Consider the following 24,609-nt stretch of genomic DNA (forward strand, 5'->3'; position numbering starts at 1 on the left):
GATAACATCACTGTGTGACAGAGAAATAACGTCAATGTGTGACGGTGTGATAATGTTACCATGTGACAAGGAAATAACGTCACTGTGTGACAGGGAGATAACGTCACTGTGTGACAGGGAGATAACGTCACTGTGTGACTGGAGATAACGGCACTGTGTGACAGGGAAATAAGATCACTGTGTAACTGAAGATAACGTCACTGTTTGACAGGGAGGTAACGTCACTGTGTGACAGGGAGATAACGTCACTGTGTGACTGGAGATAACGGCACTGTGTGACAGGGAAATAAGATCACTGTGTGACTGAAGATAACGTCACTGTTTGACAGGGAGATAACGTCACTGTGTGACAGGGAGATAACGTCACTCTGTGACAGGGAGATAATGTCACAGTGTGACAGGGAGATAACGTCACTGTGTGACAGGGAGATAACGTCACTGTGTGACTGGAGATAACGTCACTGTGTGACTGGAGGTAACGTCACTGTGTGACTGGAGGTAACATCACTGTGTGACAGGGAGATAACATCACTGTGTGAGAGGAAGATAACATCACTGTGTGACATGGAGATAACGTCACTGTGACAGGGAGATAACGTCACTGTGTGACAGGGAGATAACGTCACTGTGTGACAGGGCGATAATGTCACTGTGTAACGGGGAGATAACGTCGCTGTCACAGGGAGATAACGTCACTGTGTGACAGGGAGATAACATCACTGTGTGAGAGGAAGATAACATCACTGTGTGACATGGAGATAACGTCACTGTGACAGGGAGATAACGTCACTGTGTGACAGGGAGATAACGTCACTGTGTGACAGGGCGATAATGTCACTGTGTAACGGGGAGATAACGTCGCTGTCACAGGGAGATAACGTCACTGTGTGACTGTAGATAACGTCACTGTGTGACTGGGAGATAACGTTACTGTGTGACAGGGAGATAAAGTCACTTTGTGACTTGAGATAACGTCACTGTGTGACAGGGAAATAACGTCACTGTGTGATAGGGTGATAACATTACCGTGTGACAAGGAAATAACGTCACTGTGTGACAGGGAGATAACGTCACTGTGTGACAGGGAGCTAAAGTCACTGTGTGACAGGGAAATAACGTCACTGTGTGACAGGGAGCTAAAGTCACTGTGTGACTGGAGATAACGTCACTGTGTGACTGGGAGCTAAAGTCACTGTGTGACAGGGAAATAACGTCACTGTGTGACAGGGAGATAACATCACTGTGTGACAGGGAGAAAACATCACTGTGCGACAGGGAAACAACGTCACTGTGCGACAGGGAGATAGCATCACTGTGTGACAGGGAAATAACGTCACTGTGTGACAGGGAAACAACGTCACTGTGTGACAGGGAAACAACGTCACTGTGCGACAGGGAGATAACGTCACTGTGTGATAGGCAGATAACGTCACTGTGTGACTGGAGATAACGTCACTGTGTGACTGGAGATAACGTCACTGTGTGACAGGGAGGTAACATCACTGTGTGACAGGGAACTAACGTCACTGTGAGACAGGGAGATAACATCACTGTGTGACAGTGAGATAATGTCACTGTGTGACTGGAGATAACGTCACTGTGTGACAGGGAGATAACATCACTGTGTGACAGGGAAATAACGTCACTGTGTGACAGGGAGATAACGTCATTCTGTGACAGGGAGATAACGTCACTGTGACAGGGAGATAACATCACTGTGTGACAGGGAAATAACGTCACTGTGTGACAGGGAGATAACATCACTGTGTGACAGGGAGATAATGTCACTGTGTGACAGGGAGATAACGTCATTCTGTGACAGGGAGATAATGTCACAGTGTTACAGTGTGATATCGTCACTGTGTGACTGCAGATAATGTCACTGTGTGACAGTGAGATAATGTCTCTGTGTGACTGGAAATAACGTCACTGTGTGACACGGAGATAACGTCACTGTGTGACAGGGAGATAACATCACTGTGTGACAGGGAGATAACGTCACTGTGACAGGGAGATAACGTCACTGTGTGACAGGGAGATAATGTCACTGTGCAACGGGACGATAACTTCACTGTGACAGGGAGATAACGTCACTGTGTGCCAGGGAAATAACGTCACTGTGTGACAGGGATATAATGTCACTGTAACAGGGAGATAACATCACTGTGACAGGGTGATGACGTCACTGTGTGACAGGGCGATAATGTCACTGTGTAACGGGGAGATAACGTCGCTGTCACAGGGAGATAACGTCACTGTGTGACTGGAGATAACGTCACTGTGTGACTGGGAGATAACAACACAGTGTGACGAGGAAATAATGTCACTGTGTGACTGGAGATAACGTCACTGTGTGACAGGGAGCTAACGTCACTGTGTGACAGGGAAATAACGTCACTGTGTGACAGGGAAATAACGTCACTGTGTGACACGGAAATAACTTCACTGTGTGACAGGGAGATAACGTAACAGTGTGACAGGGAGGTAACATCACTGTGTGACAGGGAAATAATGTCACTGTGTGACAGGCAGATAACATCACTGTGTGACAGGGAGATAACGTCACTGTGAGTCAGGGAGATAACATCACTGTGTGACAGTGAGATAATGTCACTGTGTGACAGGGAGATAACATCACTGTGTGACAGTGAGATAATGTCACTGTGTGACTGGAGATAACGTCTCTCTGTGACAGGGAAATAACGTCACTGTGTGACAGGGAGATAACATCACTGTTTGACAGGGAAATAACGTCACTGTGTGACTGGAGATAACGTCACTGTCTGACAGGGAGATATTGTCACTGTGTGACAGGGAGATAATGTCACAGTGTGACAGTGTGATATCGCCACTGTGTGACTGCAGATAATGTCACTGTGTGACAGGGAGATAACGTCACTGTGTGACAGGGAGGTAACATCACTGCATGACTAGAGATAACGTCACTGTGTGACAGGGAGATAACGTCACTGTGTGACAGGGAGATAATGTCACAGTGTGACAGTGTGATAACGTCACTGTGTGACTGGAGATAACGTCACTGTGTGACTGGAGATAACGTCACTGTGTGACAGGGAGATCACGTCACTCTGTTACAAAGAGATAATGTCACTGTGTGACAGGGAGATAACGTCACTGTGTGACTGGAGATAACGTCACTGTGTGACAGGGAGATAACATCACTTTGTGACAGGGTGATAACGTCACTGTGTGACAGGGAGATAACATCACTTTGTGACAGGGTGATAACGTCACTGTGTGACAGGGAGATAATGTCACTATGACAGGGAGATAACGTCACTGTGTGACAGAGAGATAATGTCACTGTGTAAAGGGACGATAACTTCACTGTGACAGGGAGATAACGTCACTGTGTGACAGGGAAATAACGTCACTGTGTGACAGGGAGATAATGTCACTGTAACAGGGAGATAACTTCACGGTGACATGGTGATGACGTCACTGTGTGAATTGGTGATAACGTCATTGTGTGACAGGGAGATAAAGTCACTTTGTGACTTGAGATAACGTCACTGTGTGACAGGGAGCTAACGTCACTGTGTGACAGGGAGATAACGTCATTGTGTGACAGGGAAATAACGTCACTGTGTGACAGGGAGATAACATCACAGTGTGACGAGGAAATAACGTCACTGTGTGACTGGAGATAACGCCACTGTGTGATACGGAGCTAACGTCACTGTGTGACTGGAGATAACGTCACTGTGTGACAGGGAGATAACATCACTTTGTGACAGGGTGATAACGTCACTGTGTGACAGGGAGATAACGTCACTATGACAGGGAGATAACGTCACTGTGTGACAGAGAGATAATGTCACTATGTAACGGGACGATAACTTCACTGTGACAGGGAGATAACGTCACTGTGTGACAGGGAAATAACGTCACTGTGTGACAGGGAGATTATGTCACTGTAACAGGGAGATAACTTCACTGTGACAGGGAGATGACGTCACTGTGTGAATTGGAGATAACGTCATTGTGTGACAGGGAGATAAAGTCACTTTGTGACTTGAGATAACGTCACTGTGTGAGAGGGAAATAATGTCACTGTTTGACAGGGAGATAACGTCATTGTGTGACAGGGAAATAACGTCACATTGTGACAGGGAGGTAACATCACTGTGTGACAGGGAAATAACGTCACAGTGTGATAGGGAGATAATGTCACTCTGTGACAGGGAGATAACGTCACATTGTGACAGGGAGGTAACATCACTGTGTGACAGGGAAATAACGTCACAGTGTGACAGGGAGGTAACATCACTGTGTGACAGGGAAATAACGTCACTGTGTGACAGGAAGATAACATCACTCTGTGACAGGGAAATAACGTCACTGTGTGACTGGAGATAACGCCACTGGGTGATACGGAGCTACCGTCACTGTGTGACAGGGAGATAACATCACTGTGACAGGGAGATAACATCACTGTGTGACAGGGAAATAACGTCACTGTGACAGGGAGATAACGTCACTGTGTGACAGGGAAATAACGTCACTGTGTGACAGGGAGATTATGTCACTGTAACAGGGAGATAACTTCACTGTGACAGGGAGATGACGTCACTGTGTGAATTGGAGATAACGTCATTGTGTGACAGGGAGATAAAGTCACTTTGTGACTTGAGATAACGTCACTGTGTGACAGGGAAATAATGTCACTGTAACAGGGAGATAACTTCACGGTGACATGGTGATGACGTCACTGTGTGAATTGGTGATAACGTCATTGTGTGACAGGGAGATAAAGTCACTTTGTGACTTGAGATAACGTCACTGTGTGACAGGGAAATAATGTCACTGTGTGACAGGGAGATAACGTCATTGTGTGACAGGGAAATAACGTCACTGTGTGACAGGGAGATAACATCACAGTGTGACGAGGAAATAACGTCACTGTGTGACTGGAGATAACGCCACTGTGTGATACGGAGCTAACGTCACTGTGTGACTGGAGATAACGTCACTGTGTGACAGGGAGATAACATCACTTTGTGACAGGGTGATAACGTCACTGTGTGACAGGGAGATAACGTCACTATGACAGGGAGATAACGTCACTGTGTGACAGAGAGATAATGTCACTGTGTAACGGGACGATAACTTCACTGTGACAGGGTGATAACGTCACTGTGACAGGGAGATAACGTCACTGTGACAGGGAGATAACGTCACTGTGTGACAGAGAGATAATGTCACTGTGTAACGGGACGATAACTTCACTGTGACAGGGTGATAACGTCACTGTGACAGGGAGATAACGTCACTGTGACAGGGAGATAACGTCACTGTGTGACAGGGAGATAACGTCACTGTGTGACAGGGAGATTATGTCACTGTAACAGGGAGATAACTTCACTGTGACAGGGAGATGACGTCACTGTGTGAATTGGAGATAACGTCATTGTGTGACAGGGAGATAAAGTCACTTTGTGACTTGAGATAACGTCACTGTGTGAGAGGGAAATAATGTCACTGTGTGACAGGGAGATAACGTCATTGTGTGACAGGGAGATTATGTCACTGTAACAGGGAGATAACTTCACTGTGACAGGGAGATGACGTCACTGTGTGAATTGGAGATAACGTCATTGTGTGACAGGGAGATAAAGTCACTTTGTGACTTGAGATAACGTCACTGTGTGAGAGGGAAATAATGTCACTGTGTGACAGGGAGATAACGTCATTGTGTGACAGGGAGATAACATCACTGTGTGAGAGGAAGATAACATCACTGTGTGACATGGAGATAACGTCACTGTGACAGGGAGATAACGTCACTGTGTGACAGGGAGATAACGTCACTGTGTGACTGGAGGTAACATCACTGTGTGACAGGGAGATAACATCACTGTGTGAGAGGAAGATAACATCACTGTGTGACATGGAGATAACGTCACTGTGACAGGGAGATAACGTCACTGTGTGACAGGGAGATAACATCACTGTGTGAGAGGAAGATAACATCACTGTGTGACATGGAGATAACGTCACTGTGACAGGGAGATAACGTCACTGTGTGACTGGGAGATAACGTCACTGTGTGACAGGGCGATAATGTCACTGTGTAACGGGGAGATAACGTCGCTGTCACAGGGAGATAACGTCACTGTGTGACTGTAGATAACGTCACTGTGTGACTGGGAGATAACGTCACTGTGTGACAGGGAGATAAAGTCACTTTGTGACTTGAGATAACGTCACTGTGTGACAGGGAAATAACGTCACTGTGTGATAGGGTGATAACATTACCGTGTGACAAGGAAATAACGTCACTGTGTGACAGGGAGATAACGTCACTGTGTGACAGGGAGCTAAAGTCACTGTGTGACAGGGAAATAACGTCACTGTGTGACAGGGAGCTAAAGTCACTGTGTGACTGGAGATAACGTCACTGTGTGACTGGGAGCTAAAGTCACTGTGTGACAGGGAAATAACGTCACTGTGTGACAGGGAGATAACATCACTGTGTGACAGGGAGAAAACATCACTGTGCGACAGGGAAACAACGTCACTGTGCGACAGGGAGATAACATCACTGTGTGACAGGGAAATAACGTCACTGTGTGACAGGGAAACAACGTCACTGTGCGACAGGGAGATAACGTCACTGTGTGATAGGCAGATAACGTCACTGTGTGACTGGAGATAACGTCACTGTGTGACTGGAGATAACGTCACTGTGTGACAGGGAGGTAACATCACTGTGTGACAGGGAACTAACGTCACTGTGAGACAGGGAGATAACATCACTGTGTGACAGTGAGATAATGTCACTGTGTGACTGGAGATAACATCACTGTGTGACAGGGAGATAATGTCACTGTGTGACAGGGAGATAACGTCATTCTGTGACAGGGAGATAATGTCACAGTGTTACAGTGTGATATCGTCACTGTGTGACTGCAGATAATGTCACTGTGTGACAGTGAGATAATGTCTCTGTGTGACTGGAAATAACGTCACTGTGTGACACGGAGATAACGTCACTGTGTGACAGGGAGATAACATCACTGTGTGACAGGGAGATAACGTCACTGTGACAGGGAGATAACGTCACTGTGTGACAGGGAGATAATGTCACTGTGCAACGGGACGATAACTTCACTGTGACAGGGAGATAACGTCACTGTGTGCCAGGGAAATAACGTCACTGTGTGACAGGGAGATAATGTCACTGTAACAGGGAGATAACATCACTGTGACAGGGTGATGACGTCACTGTGTGACAGGGCGATAATGTCACTGTGTAACGGGGAGATAACGTCGCTGTCACAGGGAGATAACGTCACTGTGTGACTGGAGATAATGTCACTGTGTGACTGGGAGATAACAACACAGTGTGACGAGGAAATAATGTCACTGTGTGACTGGAGATAACGTCACTGTGTGACAGGGAGCTAACGTCACTGTGTGACAGGGAAATAACGTCACTGTGTGACAGGGAAATAACGTCACTGTGTGACACGGAAATAACTTCACTGTGTGACAGGGAGATAACGTAACAGTGTGACAGGGAGGTAACATCACTGTGTGACAGGGAAATAATGTCACTGTGTGACAGGGAGATAACATCACTGTGTGACAGGGAGATAACGTCACTGTGAGTCAGGGAGATAACATCACTGTGTGACAGTGAGATAATGTCACTGTGTGACAGGGAGATAACATCACTGTGTGACAGTGAGATAATGTCACTGTGTGACTGGAGATAACGTCTCTCTGTGACAGGGAAATAACGTCACTGTGTGACAGGGAGATAACATCACTGTTTGACAGGGAAATAACGTCACTGTGTGACTGGAGATAACGTCACTGTCTGACAGGGAGATATTGTCACTGTGTGACAGGGAGATAATGTCACAGTGTGACAGTGTGATATCGCCACTGTGTGACTGCAGATAATGTCACTGTGTGACAGGGAGATAACGTCACTGTGTGACAGGGAGGTAACGTCACTGTGTGACTAGAGATAACGTCACTGTGTGACAGGGAGATAACGTCACTGTGTGACAGGGAGATAATGTCACAGTGTGACAGTGTGATAACGTCACTGTGTGACTGGAGATAACGTCACTGTGTGACTGGAGATAACGTCACTGTGTGACAGGGAGATCACGTCACTCTGTTACAAAGAGATAATATCACTGTGTGACAGGGAGATAACGTCACTGTGTGACTGGAGATAACGTCACTGTGTGACAGGGAGATAACATCACTTTGTGACAGGGTGATAACGTCACTGTGTGACAGGGAAATAATGTCACTATGACAGGGAGATAACGTCACTGTGTGACAGAGAGATAATGTCACTGTGTAAAGGGACGATAACTTCACTGTGACAGGGAGATAACGTCACTGTGTGACAGGGAAATAACGTCACTGTGTGACAGGGAGATAACGTCACTGTGTGACAGGGAGATAATGTCACTGTAACAGGGAGATAACTTCACGGTGACATGGTGATGACGTCACTGTGTGAATTGGTGATAACGTCATTGTGTGACAGGGAGATAAAGTCACTTTGTGACTTGAGATAACGTCACTGTGTGACAGGGAAATAATGTCACTGTGTGACAGGGAGATAACGTCATTGTGTGACAGGGAAATAACGTCACTGTGTGACAGGGAGATAACATCACAGTGTGACAAGGAAATAACGTCACTGTGTGACTGGAGATAACGCCACTGTGTGATACGGAGCTAACGTCACTGTGTGACTGGAGATAACGTCACTGTGTGACAGGGAGATAACATCACTTTGTGACAGGGTGATAACGTCACTGTGTGACAGGGAGATAACGTCACTATGACAGGGAGATAACGTCACTGTGTGACAGAGAGATAATGTCACTGTGTAACGGGACGATAACTTCACTGTGACAGGGAGATAACATCACTGTGTGACAGGGAAATAACGTCACTGTGTGACAGGGAGATTATGTCACTGTAACAGGGAGATAACTTCACTGTGACAGGGAGATGACGTCACTGTGTGAATTGGAGATAACGTCATTGTGTGACAGGGAGATAAAGTCACTTTGTGACTTGAGATAACGTCACTGTGTGAGAGGGAAATAATGTCACTGTTTGACAGGGAGATAACGTCATTGTGTGACAGGGAAATAACGTCACATTGTGACAGGGAGGTAACATCACTGTGTGACAGGGAAATAACGTCACAGTGTGACAGGGAGATAACGTCACTCTGTGACAGGGAGATAACATCACATTGTGACAGGGAGGTAACATCACTGTGTGACAGGGAAATAACGTCACAGTGTGACAGGGAGGTAACATCACTGTGTGACAGGGAAATAACGTCACTGTGTGACAGGAAGATAACATCACTCTGTGACAGGGAAATAACGTCACTGTGTGACTGGAGATAACGCCACTGGGTGATACGGAGCTACCGTCACTGTGTGACAGGGAGATAACATCACTGTGACAGGGAGATAACGTCACTGTGTGACAGGGAAATAACGTCACTGTGACAGGGAGATAACGTCACTGTGTGACAGGGAAATAACGTCACTGTGTGACAGGGAGATTATGTCACTGTAACAGGGAGATAACTTCACTGTGACAGGGAGATGACGTCACTGTGTGAATTGGAGATAACGTCATTGTGTGACAGGGAGATAAAGTCACTTTGTGACTTGAGATAACGTCACTGTGTGACAGGGAAATAATGTCACTGTAACAGGGAGATAACTTCACGGTGACATGGTGATGACGTCACTGTGTGAATTGGTGATAACGTCATTGTGTGACAGGGAGATAAAGTCACTTTGTGACTTGAGATAACGTCACTGTGTGACAGGGAAATAATGTCACTGTGTGACAGGGAGATAACGTCATTGTGTGACAGGGAAATAACGTCACTGTGTGACAGGGAGATAACATCACAGTGTGACGAGGAAATAACGTCACTGTGTGACTGGAGATAACGCCACTGTGTGATACGGAGCTAACGTCACTGTGTGACTGGAGATAACGTCACTGTGTGACAGGGAGATAACATCACTTTGTGACAGGGTGATAACGTCACTGTGTGACAGGGAGATAACGTCACTATGACAGGGAGATAACGTCACTGTGTGACAGAGAGATAATGTCACTGTGTAACGGGACGATAACGTCACTGTGACAGGGAGATAACGTCACTGTGTGACAGGGAAATAACGTCACTGTGTGACAGGGAGATTATGTCACTGTAACAGGGAGATAACTTCACTGTGACAGGGAGATGACGTCACTGTGTGAATTGGAGATAACGTCATTGTGTGACAGGGAGATAAAGTCACTTTGTGACTTGAGATAACGTCACTGTGTGAGAGGGAAATAATGTCACTGTGTGACAGGGAGATAACGTCATTGTGTGACAGGGAAATAACGTCACTGTGTGAATTGGAGATAACGTCATTGTGTGACAGGGAGATAAAGTCACTTTGTGACTTGAGATAACGTCACTGTGTGAGAGGGAAATAATGTCACTGTGTGACAGGGAGATAACGTCATTGTGTGACAGGGAAATAACGTCACATTGTGACAGGGAGGTAACATCACTGTGTGACAGCGAAATAACGTCACAGTGTGACAGGGAGATAACGTCACTCTGTGACAGGGAGATAACGTCACATTGTGACAGGGAGGTAACATCACTGTGTGACAGGGAAATAACGTCACAGTGTGACAGGGAGGTAACATCACTGTGTGACAGGGAAATAACGTCACTGTGTGACAGGAAGATAACATCACTCTGTGACAGGGAAATAACGTCACTGTGTGACTGGAGATAACGCCACTGGGTGATACGGAGCTACCGTCACTGTGTGACAGGGAGATAACATCACTGTGTGACAGGGAGATAACGTCACTGTGACAGGGAGATAACGTCACTGTGTGACAGGGAAATAACGTCACTGTGTGACAGGGAGATTATGTCACTGTAACAGGGAGATAACTTCACTGTGACAGGGAGATGACGTCACTGTGTGAATTGGAGATAACGTCATTGTGTGACAGGGAGATAAAGTCACTTTGTGACTTGAGATAACGTCACTGTGTGACAGGGAAATAATGTCACTGTGTGACAGGGAGATAACGTCATTGTGTGACAGGGAAATAACGTCACTGTGTGACAGGGAGATAACATCACTCTGTGACAGGGAAATAACGTCACTGTGAGACAGGGAGATAACGTCACTCTGTGACAGGGAGATAACGTCACATTGTGACAGGGAGGCAACATCACTGTGTGACAGGGAAATAACGTCACAGTATGACAGGGAGGTAACATCACTGTGTGACAGGGAAATAACGTCACTGTGTGACAGGAAGATAACATCACTCTGTGACAGGGAAATAACGTCACTGTGTGACTGGAGATAACGCCACTGGGTGATACGGAGCTAACGTCACTGTGTGACAGGGAAATAACGTCACTGTGTGACAGGGAGATAACGTCACAGTGTGACAGGGAGGTAACATCACTGTGTGACAGGGAAATAACGTCACAGTGTGACAGGGAGGTAACATCACTGTGTGACAGGGAAATAACGTCACTGTGTGACAGGAAGATAACATCACTCTGTGACAGGGAAATAACGTCACTGTGAGACAGGGAGATAACATCACTGTGTGACAGTGAGATAATGTCACTGTGTGACTGGAGATAACGTCACTGTGTGACAGGGAGATAATGTCACTGTGTGACAGGGAAATAACGTCACTGTGTGACAGGGAGATAACATCACTGTGTGACAGGGAGATAATGTCACTGTGTGACAGGGAGATAACGTCTCTCTGTGACAGGGAGATAATGTCACAGTGTGACAGTGTGATATTGTCACTGTGTGACTGCAGATAATGTCACTGTGTGACAGGGAGATAACGTCACTGTGTGACTGGAGATAACGTCACTGTGTGACACGGTGATAACGTCACTGTGTGACAAGGAAATAACATCACTGTGTGACAGGGAGATAACATCACTGTTTGACAGGGAAATAAAGTTACTGTGTGACAGGGAGATAACATCACTGTGTGACAGGGAAATAACGTCACTGTGTGACAGGGAGATAACATCACTGTGTGACAGGGAGATAATGTCACTGTGTGACTGCAGATAATGGCACTGTGTGACAGGGAGATAACGTCACTGTGTGACTGGAGATAACGTCACTGTGTGACTGGAAATAACGTCACTGTGTGACACGGTGATAACGTCACTGTGTGACAGGGAGATAACGTCACTGTGACAGGGAGATAACGTCACTGTGACAGGGAGATAATGTCACTGTGTGACAGGGAAATAACGTCACTGTGTGACAGGAAGATAACATCACTCTGTGACAGGGAAATAACGTCACTGTGTGACTGGAGATAACGCCACTGGGTGATACGGAGCTACCGTCACTGTGTGACAGGGAGATAACATCACTGTGTGACAAGGAGATAACGTCACTGTGACAGGGAGATAACGTCACTGTGTGACAGGGAAATAACGTCACTGTGTGACAGGGAGATTATGTCACTGTAACAGGGAGATAACTTCACTGTGACAGGGAGATGACGTCACTGTGTGAATTGGAGATAACGTCATTGTGTGACAGGGAGATAAAGTCACTTTGTGACTTGAGATAACGTCACTGTGTGACAGGGAAATAATGTCACTGTGTGACAGGGAGATAACGTCATTGTGTGACAGGGAAATAACGTCACTGTGTGACAGGGAGATAACATCACTCTGTGACAGGGAAATAATGTCACTGTGAGACAGGGAGATAACGTCACTCTGTGACAGGGAGATAACGTCACATTGTGACAGGGAGGCAACATCACTGTGTGACAGGGAAATAACGTCACAGTGTGACAGGGAGGTAACATCACTGTGTGACAGGGAAATAACGTCACTGTGTGACAGGAAGATAACATCACTCTGTGACAGGGAAATAACGTCACTGTGTGACTGGAGATAACGCCACTGGGTGATACGGAGCTAACGTCACTGTGTGACAGGGAAATAACGTCACTGTGTGACAGGGAGATAACGTCACAGTGTGACAGGGAGGTAACATCACTGTGTGACAGGGAAATAACGTCACAGTGTGACAGGGAGGTAACATCACTGTGTGACAGGGAAATAACATCACTGTGTGACAGGAAGATAACATCACTCTGTGACAGGGAAATAACGTCACTGTGAGACAGGGAGATAACATCACTGTGTGACAGTGAGATAATGTCACTGTGTGACTGGAGATAACGTCACTGTGTGACAGGGAGATAATGTCACTGTGTGACAGGGAAATAACGTCACTGTGTGACAGGGAGATAACATCACTGTGTGACAGGGAGATAATGTCACTGTGTGACAGGGAGATAACGTCTCTCTGTGACAGGGAGATAATGTCACAGTGTGACAGTGTGATATTGTCACTGTGTGACTGCAGATAATGTCACTGTGTGACAGGGAGATAACGTCACTGTGTGACTGGAGATAACGTCACTGTGTGACTGGAAATAACGTCACTGTGTGACACGGTGATAACGTCACTGTGTGACAAGGAAATAACATCACTGTGTGACAGGGAGATAACATCACTGTTTGACAGGGAAATAAAGTCACTGTGTGACAGGGAGATAACATCACTGTGTGACAGGGAAATAACGTCACTGTGTGACAGGGAGATAACATCACTGTGTGACAGGGAGATAATGTCACTGTGTGACTGCAGATAATGTCACTGTGTGACAGGGAGATAACGTCACTGTGTGACTGGAGATAACGTCACTGTGTGACTGGAAATAACGTCACTGTGTGACACGGTGATAACGTCACTGTGTGACAGGGAGATAACGTCACTGTGTGACAGGGAGATAACGTCACTGTGACAGGGAGATAACGTCACTGTGACAGGGAGATAATGTCACTGTGTAACGGGACAATAACTTCACTGTGACAGGGAGATAACGTCACTGTGTGACAGGGAGATAACATCACTGTGTGACAGTGAGATAATGTCACTGTGTGACAGGGAGATAACGTCTCTCTGTGACAGGGAGATAATGTCACAGTGTGACAGTGTGATATTGTCACTGTGTGACTTCAGATAATGTCACTGTGTGACAGTGAGATAACGTCACTGTGTGACTGGAGATAACGTCACTGTGTGACTGGAAATAACGTCACTGTGTGACACGGTGATAACGTCACTGTGTGACAGGGAAATAACGTCACTGTGTAACAGGGAGATAGCGTCACTGTGACAGGGAGATAACATCACTGTGTGACAGGGAGATAATGTCACTGTGTGACTGGAGATAACGTCACTGTGTGACAGGGACATAACGTCACTGTGTGACAGGGAAATAATGTCCCTGTGTGACAGGGAAATAATGTCACTCTGTGACAAGGAAATAACATCACTGTGTGACAGGGAGATAAAGTCACTGTGTGGCAGGGAGATAATGTCACTCTGTGACTGGAGATAACGTCACTGTGTGACAGGGAGATAACGTCACTGTGTGACAGGGAGATAACGTCACTGTGTGACAGGGAATTAACGTCACTGTGTGACAGGGAGATATCGTCACTGTGTGACAGGGAGATAACGTCAATGTGTGACTGCAGATAACGTCACTGTGTGACAGGGAGATAACATCACTGTCTGACAGGGAGATAACATCACTGTGTGACAGGGAAATAACGTCACTGTGTGACAGGGAGATATCGTCACTGTGTGACAGGGAGATAACGTCAATGTGTGACTGGAGATAACGTCACTGTGTGACAGGGAGATAACGTCACTGTGTGACAGGGAAATAACGTCACTGTGTGACAGGGAGATAACATCACTGTGTGACAGGGAGATAACGTCACTGTGTGACTGCAGATAACGTCACTGTGTGACAGGGAGATAACATCACTGTCTGACAGGGAGATAACATCACTGTGTGACAGGGAAATAACGTCACTGTGTGACAGGGAGATAACATCACTGTGTGACAGCGAGATAATGTCACTGTGTGACAGGGAAATAACGTCACTGTGTGACAGGGAGATAATGTCACTGTGTGACAGGGAGATAACATCACTGTGACAGGGAAATAACGTCACTGTGTGACAGGGAGATAACGTCACTGTGTGACAGGGAGATAACGTCAATGTGTGACTGAAGATAACGTCACTGTGTGACAGGGAGATAACATCACTGTGTGACAGGGAGACAAAGTCACTGTGTGACAGGGTGATAACGTCACTGTGTGACAGGGAGATAACGTCACTGTGTGACTGGAGTTGACGTCACTGTGTGATAGGGAGATAATGTCACTGTGTGTCAGGGAAATAACGTCACTCTGTGAAAGGGAGATAATGTCACTGTGTGACAGGGAGATAACATCACTGTGTGACAGGGAGATAATGTCTCTGTGTGACAGGCAGATAACGTCACTGTGTGGCAGGTAACTAATTATTTCATAAGAACATAGAACATAAGAAATAGGAGCAGGAGTGGGCCATACGGCCCCCCGAGCCCGCTCCACCATTTAATACGATCATGGCTGATCCGATCATGGACTCAGGTCAACTTGCCTGCCCGTTCTCCATAGCCCCTTATTCCCTTATCGTTTAAGAAACTGTCTATTTCTGTCATAAATGTATTCAATGTTCCAGCTTCCGCAACCCTCTGATGCAGTGAATTCCACAGATCCACAACCCTCTAAGAGAAGAAGTTTCTTCTCATCTCAGTTTTAAAAGGGTGCCCCCTTATTCTAAGATTATGCCCTCTAGTTCTAGTCTCCCCTATCAGTGGAGCATATTCTCTGCATCCACCTTGTCAAGCCCCGTCATAATATTATACTTTTCGATAAGATCACCTCTCATTCAATTATTTACTTCAGAACATAAGAACATAAGAATTAGGAACAGGAGTAGGCCATCTAGCCCCTCGGGCCTGCTCCGCCATTCAACAAGATCATGGCTGATCTGGCCGTGGACTCAGCTCCACTTACCCGCCCGCTCCCCATAACCCTTAATTCCCTTATTGGTTAAAAATCTATCTATCTGTGATTTGAATACATTCAATGAGCTAGCCTCAACTGCTTCCTTGGGCAGAGAATTCCACAGATTCCCAACCCTCTGGGAAAAGAAATTCCTTCTCAACTCGGTTTTAAATTGGCTCCCCCGTATTTTGAGGCTGTGCCCCCTAGTTCTAGTCTCCCCACCAGTGGAAACAATCTCTCTGCCTCTATCTTGTCTATCCCTTTTATTATTTTAAATGTTTCTATAAGATCACCCCTCATCCTTCTGAACTCCAACAAGTAAAGACCCAGTCTAATCAATCTATCATCATAAGGTAACCCCCTCATCTCCGGAATCAGCCTAGTGAATCGTCGCTGTACCCCCTCCAAAGCTGGTATATCCTTCCTTAAGTAAGGCGACCAAAACAGCACGCAGTACTCCAGGTGCGGCCTCACCAATACCCTGTACAGTTGCAGCAGGACCTCCCTGCTTTTGTTCTCCATCCCTCTCGCAATGAAGGCCAACATTCCATTCGCCTTCCTGATTACCTGCTGCACCTGCAAACTAACTTTTTGGGATTCATGCACAAGGACCCCCAGGTCCCTCTGCACTGCAGCATGTTGCAATTTCTCCCCATTCAAATAATGTTCCCTTTTACTGTGTATTTTTCCAAGGTGGATGACCTCACATTTTCCGACTTTGTATTCCATCTGCCAAACCTTAGCCCATTTGCTTAACCTATCTAAATCTCTTTGCAGCCTCTCTGTGTCCTCTACACAACCCGCTTTCCCACTAATCTTTGTGTCATCTGCAAATTTTCTTACACTACACTCTGTCCCCTCTTCCAGGTCATCTAGGTATATTGTAAACAGTTGTGGTCCCAGCACCGATCCCTGTGGCACACCACTAACCACGGATTTCCAACCCGAAAAAGACCCATTCATCCCGACTCTCTGCTTTCTGTTCGCCAGCCAATTCTCTATCCATGCTAATACATTTCCTCTGACTCCGCGAACCTTTATCTTCTGCAGTAACCTTTTGTGTGGCACCTTATCGAATGCCTTTTGGAAATCTAAATACACCACATCCATCGATACACCTCTATCCACCATGCTCGTTATATCCTCAAAGAATTCCAGTAAATTAGTTAAACATGATTTCCCCTTCATGAATCCATGTTGCGTCTGCTTGATTGCACTATTCCTATCTAGATGTCCCGCTATTTCTTCTTTAATGATAGCTTCAAGCATTTTCCCCACTACAGATGTTAAACTAACCGGCCTATAGTTACCTGCCTTTTAGTTACCTACATTAGCTGCTTTCCAATCCGCTGGTACCTCCCCAGAGTCCAGAGAATTTTGGTAGATTATAACGAATGCATCTGCTATAACTTCCGCCATCTCTTTTAATACCCTGGGATGCATTTCATCAGGACCAGAGGACTTGTCTACCTTGAGTCCCATTAGCCTGTCCAGCACTACCCGCCTAGTGATAGTGATTGTCTCAAGGTCCTACCTTCCCACATTCCTGGGACCAGTAATTTTTGGCATGGTTTTTGTGTCTTCCATTGTGAAGACCGAAGCAAAATAATTGTTTAAGGTCTCAGCCATTTCCACATTTCCCATTATTAAATCCCCCTTCTCATCTTCTAAGGGACCAACATTTACTTTAGTCACTCTCTTCCGTTTTATATATCGGTAAAAGCTTTTACTGTCTGTTTTTATGTTTTGCGCAAGTTTACTTTCGTAATCTATCTTTCCTTTCTTTATTGCTTTCTTAGTCATTCTTTGCTGTCGTTTAAAATTTTCCCAATCTTCTAGTTTCCCACTAACCTTGGCCACTTTATACGCATTGGTTTTTAATTTGATACTCTCCTTTATTTCCTTGATTATCCATGGCTGGTTATCCCTTCTCTTGCCGCCCTTCTTTTTCACTGGAATATATTTTTGTTGAGCACTATAAAAGACCTCCTTAAAAGTCCTCCACTGTTCCTCAATTGTGCCACCGTTTAGTCTGTGTTCCCAGCCTACTTTCGCCAACTCTGCCCTCATCCCACTGTAGTCCCCTTTGTTTAAGCATAGTACGCTCGTTTGAGACACTACATCCTCACCCTCAATCTGTATTACAAATTCAACCATACTGTGATCACTCATTCCGAGAGGATCTTTTACTAGGAGATTGTTTATTATTCCTGACTCATTACACAGGACCAGATCTAAGATAGCTTGCTCCCTTGTAGGTTCTGTAACATACTGTTCTAAGAAACAATCCCGTATACATTCTATGAATTCCTCCTCAAGGCTACCCCGTGCGATTTGATTTGACCAATCGATATGTAGGTTAAAATCTCCCATGATTACTGCCGTTCCTTTTTCACATGCCTCCATTATTCCCTTGATTATTGTCTGTCCCACTGTGAAGTTATTATTTGGGGGCCTATAAACTACGCCCACCAGTGATTTTTTCCCCTTACTATCTCTAATCTCCACCCACAATGATTCAACATTTGTTCATTAGAGCCAATATCGTCTCTCACAACTTCCCTGATATCATCCTTTATTAACAGAGCTACCCCACCTCCTTTCCCTTCTTGTCTATCTTTGCGAATTGTCAGATACCCCTGTATGTTTAATTCCCAGTCTTGACCACCCTGCAACCACATTTTTGTAATGGCCACCAAATTATACCCATTTGTAATGATTTGTGCCGTCAACTCATTGACTTTATTTCGAATGATGCGTGCGTTTAGGTAGAGTGTTTTAAAACCATGATTTTTAGTTTTGACCCCTCCTGCAGCCCCTTTATATTCATACATATTGTCCCTTCCTATAACCTTGTGGTTTACACTTACCCCAGTGCCACTCTGTGCTCTGTTGCCTCCTGCCTTTTGCATTCTTTCTTGGGGTCCTGTTCATCTGAGCTCTCACCCACTCTAACTAGCTCAGAGCCCTCTCCTGGGTTCCGAATACTCCTCGCATTGAGGCACCGAGCTTTCAGGCTTGCCTTTTTATTACACTTTGACCCTTTAGAATTTTGCTGTACTCTTTTCAGCTTCTTTTTGAGATGGAGCTAATTATTAGCGTCTGAACCACTTTTGCTGTGGGTGTGTTCTACATATTCCTCGACTCTGTGGGAATGTAAGATTCTTGAGTTTTGTTCATTTGCAACCCGTATCCTTTTGTAGCTATGTAAGGTGTTGGTGAGGCCACACCTGGAAAACTGCGTGCAGTTTTGGGTTCCATATTTACAAAAGGATATACTCGCTTTGGAGGTAGTTCAGAGAAGGTTCACTAGGTTGATTCCGGGGATGAGGGGGTTGACATGAGGAAAGATTAAGTAGGTTGGGCCTCTACTCATTGGAATTCAGAAGAATGAGAGGTGATCTTATCGAAACGTATAAAATTATGAGGGGGCTTGACAAGGTGGGTGCAGAGAGGATGTTTCCACTGATGGGGGAGATTAGAACTAGAGGTCATGATCTTAGAATAAGGGGCCGCCCATTTAAAACAGAGATGAGAAATTTCTTCTCTCAGAGGGTTGTAAATCTGTGGAATTCACTGCCTCAGCGAGCTATGGAAGCTGGGAAATTTAATAAATTTAAGACATAACTAGACAGTTTCTTAAACGATAATGGGATAAGGGGTTATGGGGAGTGGGCAGAAGTGGAGCTGAGTCCATGATCAGATCAGCCATGATCTTATTGAATGGCGGAGCAGGCTCGAGGTGTCGTATGGCTTACTCCTGCTCCTATTTCTTATGTTCTTATGCTCACAGTCAAAGTCAGGCAGCCTGCTTACACACAGGTTGTCTTGCGAGCCTACCTGCACACACAACACCTGCACAGATTATTGGTGGCGTTCACTGTACTCCGTGGGATACTGCATTGCAGGTTGTTGCAAATATATCTCAACAGCGGAGTAAGTCACAGAGCACACTACAGTTTTAATAGCTTCCCCTGAGAGAGAAAATTCAGCAATCTTTAGATCATTTATTCAAATGATGAGACAAATATAGTCCAGAAACTGTCGAAGCAGTAATTATTAATGTGTTACGTAATTGAGAGACATTTCCAGGGACAGGTAATTTGGTGCGCTGAATTACCGTGTGCGTCTCGAACCAATGTTCAAATCAAACTGAGGCATCAAGATGCCCGTCGCCTGTCACAATCATTGTGCACTGTGTGAAACGGCTATTGGCAGTCCCACAACAACTTCCTGCAGTCATTAAAATAAAGTCTTGCATTTTTATAGCACCTTTCACTACCTCAGGATGTCCCAAAGTGCTTTACAGCCAATTAACTACTTTTGAAGTCGTCACTGTTGTAATGTAGGAAACACAGCATCTAATTTGTGCACAGCAAGCTCCCACAACAGCAATATGATAATGACATTTAAATTTCAGTACAACTGGTCCATGTCGGTATTTATGCTCCACACACATCACCTCCCACTTTACTTCATCTAATCGTATCAGCATATCCTTCTCCCTCATGTATTTACCGAGTTTCCCCTTAAATGCATAATGACTGGATAATCTATTTTTTTACGTTGATTGAGGGATTAATTGGCCAGGACACCGGTGATAATTCCTCTGCTCTTCTTTGAAATAGTGCCATGGGATCGATTACATCCAGCTGAGAGAACAGACTTGCTTTAATGTCTCATCCAAAAGACAGCACCTCTGACAGTGCAGCACTCCCTCAGCACGGCACTGGAGAGTCAGCCTTGATTTTTTGTGCTCCAGACCCTGGAGTGGGATTTGAACCCACAACCTTTTGACTCAAAGGCGAGTGCCACCCGCTGAGCCACAGCTGACTTGGGGAGAAGCTTGAGTGTGCAGAGGTCAGATAGACCGGAGTTATACTGTTTCTCTGCCGCAGTGAATCTTCTCTGCTCTGAAAGCCGTTGCTTGCTGATTAAACGTACGCGGATCCTAGGTGTGGGGGGGTCGATGGGTGTCAGACTAATGCTTGCCCACCACAAATAATGGAAAATATGCAGTGCAATTTTAAGTAGGATACTACTCGGGTTGAAGGGCTGCAGTTATGAGGAGAGACTTGAGAAGTTAGAGCTTTTAGAGCTGAGAATGTTATGGAATGATTTGATCGAGATTGTCAACATTATGAAGGGTTATGATGAGGTAAATTGTGATAAATTATTTCCACTGGTTAGCTAAAAAGAAAAGACTTGCATTTATATAGCACCTTTCACGACCACCGGAATTCCCAAAGCACTTTAGAGCCAATTAAGTACTTTTTGAACTGCAGTTGCTGTTGTAATGTATGCAATGCAGCAGCCAATGCACAGCAAGCTCCCACAAACAGCAATGTGATAATGACCAGATAATCTGTTTTTTAGTGATGTTGATTGAGGGATAAATATTGGCCCCAGGAATAACTCCCCTGCTCTTCTTCGAAATAATGCCATGGGACCTTTTACATCCACCTGAGAGGGCAGACAGGGCCTCGGTTTAACATCATCATCTGAAAGACGGCACTTCCAACAGTGCAGCACTCCCTCCGCACTGCACTGGAGTGTCAGCCTAGATTTTTGTGCTCAAGTCCCTGGATTAGGACATGAACCCACCACCTTCTGAATCGGAGGCGAGAGCACTACCCACTGAGCCACAGCTGACTTGGGGAGAAGCTTGAGTGTTGATAGACTGGAGTTATACTGTTGCTCTGCCGCGGCGAATCATCTCTGCTCTGAAAGCCGTTGCTTGCTTATTAAATGTACACAGAGCCTGGGAGGAGGGGTGGGGATGGGGAGCGGGGGCGGGGGAAGGTGCCATGCTAATGCTTGCACACCAGAGATTGTAGGAAGCATCCCAGAACATACAACCACTGAGAAAAGCAATTGGTCTCAATGTATGGCATTCCTCTGATGCATTGTTTGGTTAAAAAAAAGCAAATGGAATGTAGAATAACATTTACCGGCCTGCAGCGCATGCCGGGCTAAGTGGAGTTTTACCGCTCAGCAAGAAGGTTCGGTTATGCCAGATGTTGGCAGGTGTTATGCTCCTCCTGCTATAATGCATATCATCATAGGTGGTCCCTCATGGGTTCACAGATGTTTCAATGAAGGACCCAATATTCCAGTCCTGAACTCCAGCTGAGGGGGTAGAAGATGCCTGTGCGTGAATTTTTTTAACGTGTGGTGGCCGTTGCACACCAGCCACCACACGGGCTTGACAGAGCTAGGTCTTGATCCAGTGGCAAGGGTTAACCAGGACGACTGGGGACCTGCTCTGCTCCATGGAGCTAATGCGCGCACATATCGCAGTGTAGGCTGGCTCTCGGCTCTTCTGGGCACCATACCCTCATTCGCCCCACCTCCGCCACAATCTCTCGCCGCTCCTCCGCCACAAACATTCGCTGCACTTTCGCCACGATCTTTCGGCACTCCTCCGCCACAAAACATTCGCCGCACCTCCGCCACGAGCTCCCGCCGCTCCTCCGTACCAAACCTTCGCCGAACCTCCGTCGCGACCACCCATCAAATCTCAGCCACGATCCCTCATCGCTCCTCCGTCCTGATCACTCGCCGTACCTCCACCACGACTTTCCTGCTGATCTGCTGTACCTGGGCCCCGCCGATGCTCCTGCCCACGCGCCAAACGGCGACCTGGGTCCTGATGACATCACCCAGTCGCCCGTCTCGAAGCCGTCGCAAATTCGTGTCAGCTCGAAGCTGCAGTTGCAATCACCAGCTCTTTTTATAGCCCCAACCTGCGGAATTATTCTCTCACAGGTCGGAGTGGCCCATGATATACGATAATGCACTCGGTAGTCAATTAGCAACTAAACTGCTTTGGGGGGAGAAAGCTGAAGGATAAGCAGGAGCCGAGCTAACGGGGGAGCCGTAAACATAGATGGAGAACATTTCCTTTCCTTTTGTCTCACTCCTGAATCCCGCTGTCCATTTGGAGGTACGATCAAATTCCAAAATATAATTGGAGTTTCTCTGGGTCCCAAAAGCTGGCTTTTCCCACTCACATGCCAGGGACTTGAGCACAAAAATCCAGGCTGACACTCCCAGTGAAGTGCTGAGGGAGTGCTGCACAGTCGGAGATGCCGTCTTTCAGATGAAACGTTAAACCGAGGCCCCGCCTGTTTTCTCAGCTGGATGTAAATGATTCCACGGCACTATTTCGAAGAAAGAGCAGGGGAGTTATTCCAGGTGTCCTGGCCAATATTAATCCCTCAAACAACAGAACAGATTATCTGGTCATTATCACATTGCTGTTTGTGGGAGCTTGCTGTGCGCAAATTGGCTGGTGCGCTTACTGCATTACAGCAGTGACTATACTCCAAAAGTACCTCATGTGAAACGCTTTGGGGCATCCTGAGAGGCATGTAAGGCGCCATAAAAATGCAAGTCTTTCCTTTCTTTTTATAAGGGGACTCATGAGACAATTAGAGGCCACGAGGATAATCTTTGTGTCAAGGCGGAAGATGTTGGAAGAGTTCGTAACGAATACTTTGCATCTGTTTTCACAAAGGAAAGGCTATCAAGGAGGAGTGTGATATTCTGGATGAAATAAATATAGTGAGAGAGGAAGTATTAAGGGGTTTAGCAGCTTTGAAAGTAGATAAGTCCCCAGGCTCGGATGAAATGCATCCCAGGCTGTTGAGCGAAGTAAAAGAGGAAATAGCAGAGGCCTTGATCATCATTTTCCAGCCCTCTTTGGATCTGGGCATGGTGCCAGAGGATTGGAGTACCCTTGTTTAAGAAGAGAGAAAGGGATAGGCCGAGTAATTACAGGCCTGTCAGCCTAACCTCAGTGACGGGAAAATTATTGGAAAAAAGTCCTGAAAGACAGAATAAATGTACATTTGGAAAGGCAAGGATTAATTAGGGACAGTCAGCATGATTTGTTAAGGGAAGATCATGTTTAATTAACCTGATTTAATTTTTTGAGGAGGTAACCAAGAGGTTCGATAAGGGTAGTGCGTACGATGTAGTATATATGGACATTAGCAAGGTTTTTGCTAAGGTCCCACATGGTAGACTGGTCATGAAGGTTAAAGCCCATGGGATACAGGGCAAAGTGGCAAGTTGGATCCAAAATTGGCTTGGAGGTAGGAAGCAAAGGGTAATGATTGATGGATGTTTTTGTGACTGGAAGGATGTTTCCAGTGGGGTTCCACAGGCTCAGTACTGGGTCCCTTGCTTTTTGTGGTATATATCAATGATTTAGATTTGAATATAGAGAGTATAATTAAGAAGTTTTCAGATGACACTAAAATTGGCTGTGTGGTTGATAATGAAGAGGAAAGTCATGGACTCAGGAGGATAGCAAACTACTGGTCAGGTGGGCAGAGCAGTGGCAAATGGAATTTAATTCAGAGAAGTGTGAGGTGATGCACTTTGGGAGGGCCAATAAGGAAAGGGTATACACATTAGGCGGTAGGCCACTTGATAGTGTAGATGAACAAAGGGACCTTGGAGTGCTCGTCCACAGATCCCTGAAAGTAGCAGGCCAGATGGATAAGGTGGTTAAGAAGGCATATGGAATAATTGCCTTTATTGGCTGAGGCATAGAATATAAGA

General features: G+C 45.8%; 1 protein-coding gene across 1 annotated transcript in view; it reads left to right on the forward strand.

The window, feature by feature from the left end:
• The window catches only part of LOC139269259 (seizure 6-like protein), a 287,174-nt gene that overhangs the window by 235,939 nt on the left and 26,626 nt on the right, over positions 1-24,609 (forward strand). The window lies entirely within an intron of this gene.

The sequence above is a fragment of the Pristiophorus japonicus genome, chromosome 8 (assembly GCF_044704955.1).
Source record: "Pristiophorus japonicus isolate sPriJap1 chromosome 8, sPriJap1.hap1, whole genome shotgun sequence".
In the NCBI taxonomy this organism is placed as follows: Eukaryota; Metazoa; Chordata; class Chondrichthyes; family Pristiophoridae; genus Pristiophorus; species Pristiophorus japonicus.